Source organism: Macrobrachium nipponense, chromosome 22 (assembly GCF_015104395.2).
Source record: "Macrobrachium nipponense isolate FS-2020 chromosome 22, ASM1510439v2, whole genome shotgun sequence".
Lineage (NCBI taxonomy): Eukaryota > Metazoa > Arthropoda > Malacostraca > Decapoda > Palaemonidae > Macrobrachium > Macrobrachium nipponense.
Genome location: NC_087213.1, coordinates 74,923,491 through 74,933,490, shown reverse-complemented (window position 1 = coordinate 74,933,490; position 10,000 = coordinate 74,923,491).

Below are 10,000 nucleotides of genomic sequence, written 5' to 3'. Positions count from 1 at the left end.
TATTATTACTGTTATTATATATTAGTTTAACGGGACTACTGAGGCACATGTCTAGACAGATAGTACCTGGAAGAAGGATTGTTCTTTTTTTATAATTGAAAATTGAAGCAAGGTTAAGTTAAAGAATTTGGTCATCCTAATAAAGAGACGTCGAAAGTAACAAACGGATGAATAGTCAGAGGCAGAAAGCATTTTCTTTTCTCGGTATCTTCGTGGTCTTTCATCACCAACGTAAGTTCCATTTTACAGCAGTGAATGGCTCTATAATTAAAAACAGATAAAACAAACAAGAATTTGATTGTCGTGGTTGAATCGTGACTCCCATAGATTGTATAAATTGAACGTTCTTTAAAAAGGAACATGGCAGAAAATCCTTTCATCTGAGGGCTTTCAATTGGTTGCCTTCCAATGAAATCAGTATTACTCCAAAATAAAAGATGAAAATTTAGTCTTACACCTGTCAACTTCAAAGACAAACCGGAGGACTTCTAAATTATCTTTTCTCTCTCTCTCTCTCTCTCTCTCTCTCTCTCTCTCTCGTTTCAAACAGATCGTCTTCTCTTCTCTCCTCCTCCCTCTCTCTTCTTTCTCCTTTCCTCTCCTCCTCCTCTCTCTCTGGGTGTGTTGCGTATTCTCCAATGGTTCAAGAGTTCGAGCGAAATTTTTTGAGAAGCAATTTACATGTCATAGGGGTCAATGAACTTGTATCTTTAATTTGAACGTAATAAAACAAAATATAAGCTTTGCTGTAACTGATATTTATTTTACCCTGATCTGAATTACTGATATGTAAAATGTCACATTCGACTTCCCTCTGTTATGTAACTCCTTATAATGGCGTGTTTATGTTAATACTTGTGTTTGTAATCGTAACATCGAATCTCTTAAAAGGGTTTGCTATGATGCTGCTCCTTAACGCATAATATTTGCACAGGAATGAGTCTGCCCTCGATTCTTGCTATGTTAGAGACACTCGGGTGTTTTGCTTAGCTAATTCGAATACTAAACAATACTGCTTTTGTTGTTGGTCTTGCTTGGGTCCTTGACTCGGCAGTATTTTCGAAGTGTGGGTTTGTGAAGTGGCGGTGGCAGCAGTATTAGCAATTTGTTGCTTATCTTGGTGTATTTGTGTGTCAGCCTGTTTTGTTATCTATCATTCTTCGTTGGTGTGAGGTTGATTCTTTGAGGATTTTGAAGTTTGCTTGGTACTATATTGATTGGGAAAAGCTCTCCATCGCTAGAGTATATATAGTGCTCTAAGTTGAACCCAGGGAAGGGTTCGAAAGCTTTGTAAAGGGTTTTAAATTATACACGAACTCGCAACCTTTTTTATTACTGTGGACCTCTTTGAACACTATAATGATTAATGCAACCATAAAATAGCATTGAAATTATGTAATATTTTTATATGTTTGTTTGTGCATATATTGCAATTTTTGTAATACGTTTATTTTCGATGAATGAAAAAACACAAAATACCTGAAAGTGTTTTATTCTTTCCTGTGTGATGACGCTTACTCGGTTACAAACATGCAAACAAGCACAAACCATGTATAAGAATTCGGTAATTTATTCCTAAAATTCCTCCATGCAACAGACACTTCCCATTTATCTCGCGTGTTCTGGGGTACTCGCATTTTTCCCATGTGCCCTGGTTGCATGGAAGCGTTAACCTCGCATTTTGCAAGAACAATGAACTGTAAAAAGCAAATTTGTTACTGCTTGCCTTGGCAGTAGCAGGCAAGCAAGCGAGTTCCTTGGGTATGTAATCTTGGTAGCTATTGTTATCATTTTGTGCTTTTGTCTTGTATTTTTGGTGTCATTTTACTTACAGCGGTAGGTTTTGCATGCGAGAGATGCTTGTCAGGAATGGTCTTTCTCATTCGGACATAAACAGTACTTTGTCTTCTTTTCGTAACCTCTTCTTTTCGCAAACTAGTTACGTCTTTTAGTTCATTGCAGTTCCATTTTCAGCACCACTGAACATAATGTCTGTGCGTGTGTGTGTGTGTGTGTGTGTGAGAGAGAGAGAGAGAGAGAGAGAGAGAGAGAGAGAGAGAGAGATCGTAATTATCACTTTCTTTTCGCACAGTGATACATCATTTTCTTAAGACGTTTGACAAGAATAGAAAGAAAACACGCGGGAACCATCTGTCCAGCGAAGATTCATTAATCCATATTAATTACATACCAATATGCATATGGCCATAAGGGCGTTAACGTCTTCTGCCAAACTACAGCACATTCGAACTTGTGGTGGAGAGTCAGAGGGCTTAGAATTCTATACCAGGTGCAGGTTATTGAGCTTCATTTGGGTGGGGCTTTGGTGTCTATAAATCCTTTTCTTCTTCTTCTTCTTCTTCTTCTTCTTCTTCTTCTTCTTCTTCTTCTTTAGAGGGTCAGAGGAAGGAATAGCGCCACCAAGACTCGCCGGAGGGCAGTAACGAAAGCTCAACCGAAGGCTCTAGAGAAGCCCCAAGGCTCTAGAGGAGCTCCAGTGGCCTCTCTATTTCTTCCCTCCCAACGCACTCATCCTGGGATGACTCGCGGTGTAATTAACCAATTCCCCCGTGTTGGCGAATCAAGCTGTTGGTTTCTCATAATTACTTTCTTATTTATGACTCTTAACAGTCCAAAGGTCTGACTTAATGGCTCTGAAAAGGAGTTGAAATGTTCAAAGCAGTTTCTTGCTGTCTTCATTAAACAGCTCTTCGTTCGTATCTTGATTTCTTTTTCACTTGTGGTTTATTCGTCAAAAAAAGGAAAAAACTTACCTTCTGTAGGCTGCTGGATTTAATGTTGTTTTAATAGTGAAATAGGAAATTTGACAGATAATCTTTTAAGTTTAGAATTGATTTTTATGATCCGTTGAACAATAAATAGTAATGGTTGTAAGTTTTGTTCATTATCTGCTTAAGTTGTGAAAGATAAAGACTAGCCTGTGTTTTGATGTTCTCTGCCGTTACACTATTCATACTTGCCTTTGTGAATTATCAAGAAGTTTCTCTCCCACCTTTGTTCTTACGCGGCTCCGTGGCGTTGGAAGTGCAGCACTTACCAAATCACATTTGAAAGAATATTTAAGTGCAATAATGTGGTTTCAAGGCCCTTTGCAAGGTGAGGGCCTTTGGACCCTAACTCATTTTAACCTTTAGGGAAGAACAAAAGTTGTTAATGAAAAATTGTATGAATGAAAGAGGATGCTGTGTCTGTTGTATTGATGCCGTTTCTGTTGTATGCATATGTTGTAAGAATGTGAAATTGCCTTTTGGAGAAATAGCTGATTTCAATTCCTCCCTTAAAGAAAAAGGAATCTTTGCATACAACCCATGTTTGCAAGTGTATGGAAGTAGAGGAAGCATAAGCCCGATACCATGAAATTCACATCTACAAGTTTATGTTTGTCTGCCTGCTTAGAACAATGATTTTCCATGCTCTGACAATACCAGATTTATTTTTGTTTGTGTTTAGGTTGACTACAAGTAGTGTGCCCCCCCCCCCCCCTTTTTTTTTTTTTTTTTTTGCCTTATGGGTATACATCTGTGCCACTAAATTGCTGCAAGATATCCAAGTCTGGTTGACCGTGGATGCAACATTTTGATAAGAGCAAACAATAAGGAAAGTGTCATGGTGGAAAGATGGCTTATAGCTGTCACCATGAAGGTTAGAAGCAGAAGAATTTGTTTTTCTTATATGTTAGCCTTTATGAAACAAGTGAATGGAGAAAAAAGTACCAGTACCGCACGTGATCGTTATCATCATTAGTTTGAGAATGAATATGTCAGTCATGAGAGAGAGAGAGAGAGAGGTTGACCTTCTCGGTTCTTATCACCTCATTCTCAGGAAGAAAGAGAATTGGGGGTTTGGGGGGGGGCGATATCTCTTCCCCTCCGATGTACAAGATAGAGAAGAAAGACCTGCAGACAATTTCATCACATCATCTTTTCAAATAACGATCAGTCATCGGTTATTAAAATGCTTTGTCTGGTTCTCTCCTGTGGCGTTTGCATGCATTTACTTGCTTGTTCCGAGAGAGAGAGAGAGAGAGAGAGAGAGAGAGAGAGAGAGAGAGAGAGAATTTGCGTGGAAGGAGGAGACGTGTAATGAAAACGGGAGCGTTTATCTGGATCTGCTTCTCATAAAGAAAGAAGGAATTACCAAAAGAAATGACCAATTCCCATTCTCGCGCGTTCTTCCCGAGCATAGACTCGGAGAACTGTAGATCACACCTCTGCAGTTGCTTTCAGGAACAATGAGAAACACCTTTGTGTTTTTCACCATCGTGTAAAGACAGGCTAAAAGAGGGGTTTTAAGTACCGAGAACTCTTATTTCATTAAGGATTCAACAAAACGCATTGAGGCTGTAATTACACGTTATATGTAACAAATCACCCACTTTAATCACGGACTAGGGCAACGGTAAGGGGAGGGGGGGGATAATAACCTGTATTTAATACACGCCGGCCATGGTTGAGAGCTGTGTCTAAACCGAATTGTTTTGGGTGAAGTATAGGGTAGTGCAAATTTCTCTCTCTCTCTCTCTCTCTCTCTCTCTCTCTCGCATCATAACACCACAATAGTAACCCACAAAAGATTCCTTTCATTCTCTATGTTGTATTTGCCACCTGAATCCTTTTGTTGCGATGTTCTTTGTTGCTGCTCTTTTCATTCTGTTATTATTCTTCTTCTACCGGCCCTTGTGTTCCACCGCCGGAGTCCCAAAGGGGGTGTTGTCTTGTGCGAGAGGCTTCTTTCGCCCTCTGCTTTTATTCTGCCGAACATGGTTAGGCTTGTGCTAGTGAATGGGCCCAGAACGCATCATTTCCCGTGCAAGTACAAGGTCAAGTTTCTTCTGCGGGCTTGTTTACGGAGTCTATAAATTCAGACACGCCGAGTTGTGTTTATAGGTCGGGGATGTAAAGCTTGGCGCCTGAAGTTTCCCCCGCTTCTCTCTCTCTCTCTCTCTCTCTCTCTCTCTCTCTCTCTCTCTCTCTCTCTCACTTCTTTTGAAAGGTAGATGAAAACGTGACTGACAGAATTAGAAGCTCCGGTTTCCTGCCCAGCTGGTGAGAGTGATTTCCAGTGGAAAGTTATTGCCTCTCTCGCGAGTTGTTGATTTGTTATTTTCCCGGTTTCGTTTTCTGCTTTCAGTTGTGGAAATTTGCCTTAAAGTTGAAAAGCCTAGACTCTTGTGAAGTATTAATCTGGACGCAAGGAATATCTGAGATGTACACACTAGAAAAGTCATATATATATGTTAAATACCGTTCATCAGCAAATCACTATAAAATTCTCACAACTATTTCCAGTGATGCCTCTGAAACAATCCTCGCTCCTCCTTTGTCGAGAGCCCTGCACGCGTAAATCTGCGAACATTTCACGGCTTGCGGGACGTTCTGCTCAGAATCTCCTCCCCCGCGAATGATTTACGTCACCGAAAAGTAGAAACATAAATTACCGGGCAAAAGGCATACATTAACGTTGCATATAAGAGGGAGTATAATGTATTACATTATTCGTCTCTCCTAATAAACTGCCCTCAAGCAGACTTCATCAGCATCAGCGGGGCCCCAGAGCGCCTCTTACATTGTTGAGCTCAAGCGGAGATGCAACACCTGATAAACCTCCAAGAAAAATAACCGCCGCGTCTCCCTTCCGCTTATTTGCAGGCGATGGCTGCAGGACCCCGACTTTGACGTTATTTGTGTTTATTCGTCTGTTTATCTCTTGCGTTTTCGTAGCCGTGTGTGCACAAAAGGACCTGAGAGCCCCTCAGGATTTGTTATTTCTTTTATTTGAGGATTTATATATTTATTCGTAACAGTGTTATATCTTCGCTTGCAGAAAAGGATTTGAGGGGTCATCGGGCATTATTTGTATCAATCGTGTACTTATTTATTGATATATCTTTGCCGTATCATTTCCTCCATTTGCGGAAAAGGACCTGAGAGGTCACTGGGTGTTATTTCGTACTCATTCATCCTTTTATTCATTTCATTTTCCAAAGCCGTTTTATTTGAGAAACCGTCAAGGCTTATTTCTATTCATTCGTCCATTTAATCACGTAATTATCTGAGTCTCCGATATTTCTTTGCTTACAGGCAAGAACTCAGACCTTGGTCCAGTGGGCGTTATTTTATGTATATTCTTTTTACACCATTTCCTGATAAGGATTCGAGAAACCAAATGGGAATTCTTTTCATTTTCCCCCCTTCATTATTTTTCACTTCCTCACTTGTAAAGAAAATACTGAAAAGCACAATGGGCGTTGTTTTCATTCATAAAAACAATTGCTTAGCTCCTCCCATTTCTCGAGTTGTCCACGCGCTACTTATTAACTGATTGCTTCTCACCTTTCCTTATTTCTACACTGCAAACTAACTAGGGGGGATGGCATTTATTTATGTTATTTTCTATGTGTATCCATTCCTATTCCTCTAGCTTCTCTAAGAATTTGATTGATTTTTCCCATTCGTTGTTTAGATCTTGTGCTGTTTTCTATATTTTTGTTTTCTGTGTCTTTATCAGTCAAAAGGATTACGGGGAAGCCGTGAGTCTATACATGCGCTTAGTCCTTGCTACATTTCAGTTGTGATTATTTCGTTGCCACATTTCTCAAAATAGGAATGCACTAAATTTCCACGACAAAAAGAAACCCCTTTAGAACGTTAGGAAATGGCGGCAGTGAGGGTGACTGGCGATCTTTTAGCAAAAATACGCTAATGATCAAGTCTCCCTTGGGTGGTTCAGCTTCAGCTAATATCATTGGCAAAAATTTAAGTAAATTAAGATGTCATTAATATATGCCCAGGGCGGTCACACTATGTAATGAAGTTCATCCTTATGATCCTTTTGACATAGTCTTGAGAATAAACTGCTTCAATGACCCAGATCATCGAAAAGCCATCTTTTTCCTGCATAAAAACTAATTTTAGTTTTATAACTATTATTGTTTTCAACTAGATATCTTGCTGATATAAAATGGTTTACAAAGGATTCGGCAGACAGTGTTATGTCATTACAGACATCAATTAAATTTGTCTCATTCAAGATCGTGTTTGATGGAAAGTGTCATTTAGTTTACGTGGTTTTTCATGTCTCAAACTGGTCTAAATTTGTCCTGCGGAAGTAACCATATTTCATTCACTGTGGTTTCCAATGGAAAACACGTATTACCTTTCCAATTGAATTAAATAAAACTGTAACTTGGTTGCGTGCTTCTTATACAGTCTGGTTAATACCGTCAACTTTATTGTTTTCGTTCACATCCTTGATATATTTGATCTCTGAAATAAACAGATAGACAATGGTGCGATTATTGAGAAGTTTTAGATAAGAAATTCCTCTCGAAGGCTATATTCGTTTTATTAGGAATTGTTTGCGCTTATCTTGATAATACTTCATTCCGACATACACGAGAAAGAAGAGACAATATCAACACTTAAGATAACATAGGATTCTAAATCCTTTACACCCGTGAGGAGAAATTGGTCCAAGGTGATGTTTCATTTTCTGTCATCGCTGTTTCTCAAAGGCATAACACTGACATCTTTGTGTCGGTAGTAGTACTGGGTCCCCTTTCAAGGACTACGTGTCCCAGAATTAGAGGAAAGGTCTCCCTTGGGTCTCTGAATAATCCCAACTAAGGTTGCAAGTCATGCTCTCTCTAATATATGTTGAATCAGTGAAGCTTGAGATCGTGGATTCTTTTGTGGCGGTAACATATCAACCATAAGCAGTTTAGTTCAGAAAGATTTTCAAGTCACGGGGTTCTTCCTATTTCAGGTTATAAACTTAAGGACAGTGTTTACGAATCTGGCTGCGGCAGTAGTCGTCAAATTAGGTAAATATGATCTTGAAGAAAATTCAAGGTTGGCAGTAACTTAATAGATTAAGATATGAAGCTAAGTGGGTGTATTTTGCAAATATACACCTTTTGGAATCTGGTGAATGCTTCGTGGATATAAAAATGTATGACATAAAGTTCGTATTATGATTCGAAAATAAGACAGTAATTAATAGTAATGTTATCCATTATTTCATTCGTGTTGTTTGTCTTTAAAAATAATAAGAAAAAAGAACAATACCTACGCCTGAGTATGTTAACAGAATCTCATTATATAGCAGTGTTGCATTGTAGTATTATGTAACAGAAAATACGACATCCCGAAAAAGACTTGCGTAGCCCTGTAACCCCATTTCAGGTTCCGCATACTCAGGGTTCGTACATGGTGACTAAGTGCCTACCAAGGTTGGCCGAGTTGCTGCTGTACAATTCTTCCACTAAAGTTTACTAATGTATGTATGTGTATACTCATGAGTGAATATACAGATAAAAGTAAACATGCGGAAGTTCGTGTATTGTTCTGATTGGTATGCTGATTTAATTTGTTTCTACTTTGTTATTATATATATATATATAATATATATATATATATATATATATATATATATATATATATATATATATATATATATATGAATGTCTTTTTACTGTCATAGAACAGTATAATATGAAGATAAAATGTCCGTAAAAACAAACTTTTTACTTTTTAAAATTTAAAGTGTTTTAATTTCGGGCCTTTTATTTTCAATATATAAATACTATGGGTATGGGTATTTTATCCTATATATATATATATATATATATATTATATATCCTTATATATATATATAGATATTATATAATGTTTTCAAATCAGTCTTGAATCTTTAATTAGGTCTGAACAGACAAAACTCGTTTCCCTTTTGAGGTACACAATGTGTTTTATGACAGAAGATTAGAGGACGCATGTTAAAGCTTCTGTAGAATGGCTTTTGTTCGATTTCATTTTTGATGATAGTTGAATTTTTGTAAAGATTAAGAAATATTTGTCTCCTTTTTTTTGTACTGTGCATCTTGCTAATGTATGATATTGACGATTTAAGATCTGTTGCCTAATTATCTTCCTACCAAATAAGGTACACCTTCTGAATTAGAAATGGGAATTTTTAATCCTTTCTGAGTTTAGTGATTTTAATAAGGAATTGGAAGCATTTGAATTAACTCTTAAATGTGATGACGCACCTGTCGTCTTGAAGATTTCGGAGCATAGACTTGCACAATAATTTTGCAAATGAATAAATGGAACCTAGTATGATCTGATTTCTCCTACTGAGTAAGTATTCTAAAGAATTCCGAGTGACATACTGAAGCAAGATTTCTGTTTTGAATATTTTTATTTTATATTTTTAGTATCCTTTACCAAATGAAAAAAATTTTTTGCGTTAATTTCGACTGCTATCTTCACATGGGTAAAGTGGGTTTTTAATCTCTCTCTCTCTCTCTCTCTCTCTCTCTCTCTCTCTCTCTCTCTCTCTCTCTCTCTCTCTCTCTCTCTGTCTCCCGAGAAGACGAAGAGGAAGTCGTTCCCTTTCTAACTTCATCTTGTAGAGATGACTATCTTTTGTAAGTTTTGTCTCTCTCTCGTTTATTTCCCATACAAAGTATTCTCATTTAATGAAGAGTTATATATATATATATATATATATATATATATATGTATGTGTATGTATATATATATATATATATATATATATATATATATATATATATATATAATATCATTCATTTTGAATAAACTCACATACGGAGAAGCGCTCAGAAGAACTATCTTCCCAGAATCCGCAGAATGCAGAAGATTGGCGTTTTTGCATTTCGTACACAAGGCTAGTATTTCCTTTTAGGGTATCAGGATGGCGAAGAAGCAAAAAAAAAAAAAGATGAGTAAGGAGGAAAAAAAAAAAAGAATGTAATTCCCCGCATTCTCACGGCGATTCCTCTACTAGGTCAGGTGGGTACATCCTTCTAAGATGCTGCTGTGGTATTCCTTTTTTCTAATAGACAAGTGGAGGATATTATTGGTTTTTACTCTCTCTCTCTTTTTCCTTTACCTCTCCTTTTTTTTTATATCGTAAGGTAATTTGGAGAGTTATGTCCCTTCAGGCAAGGACGATTCAG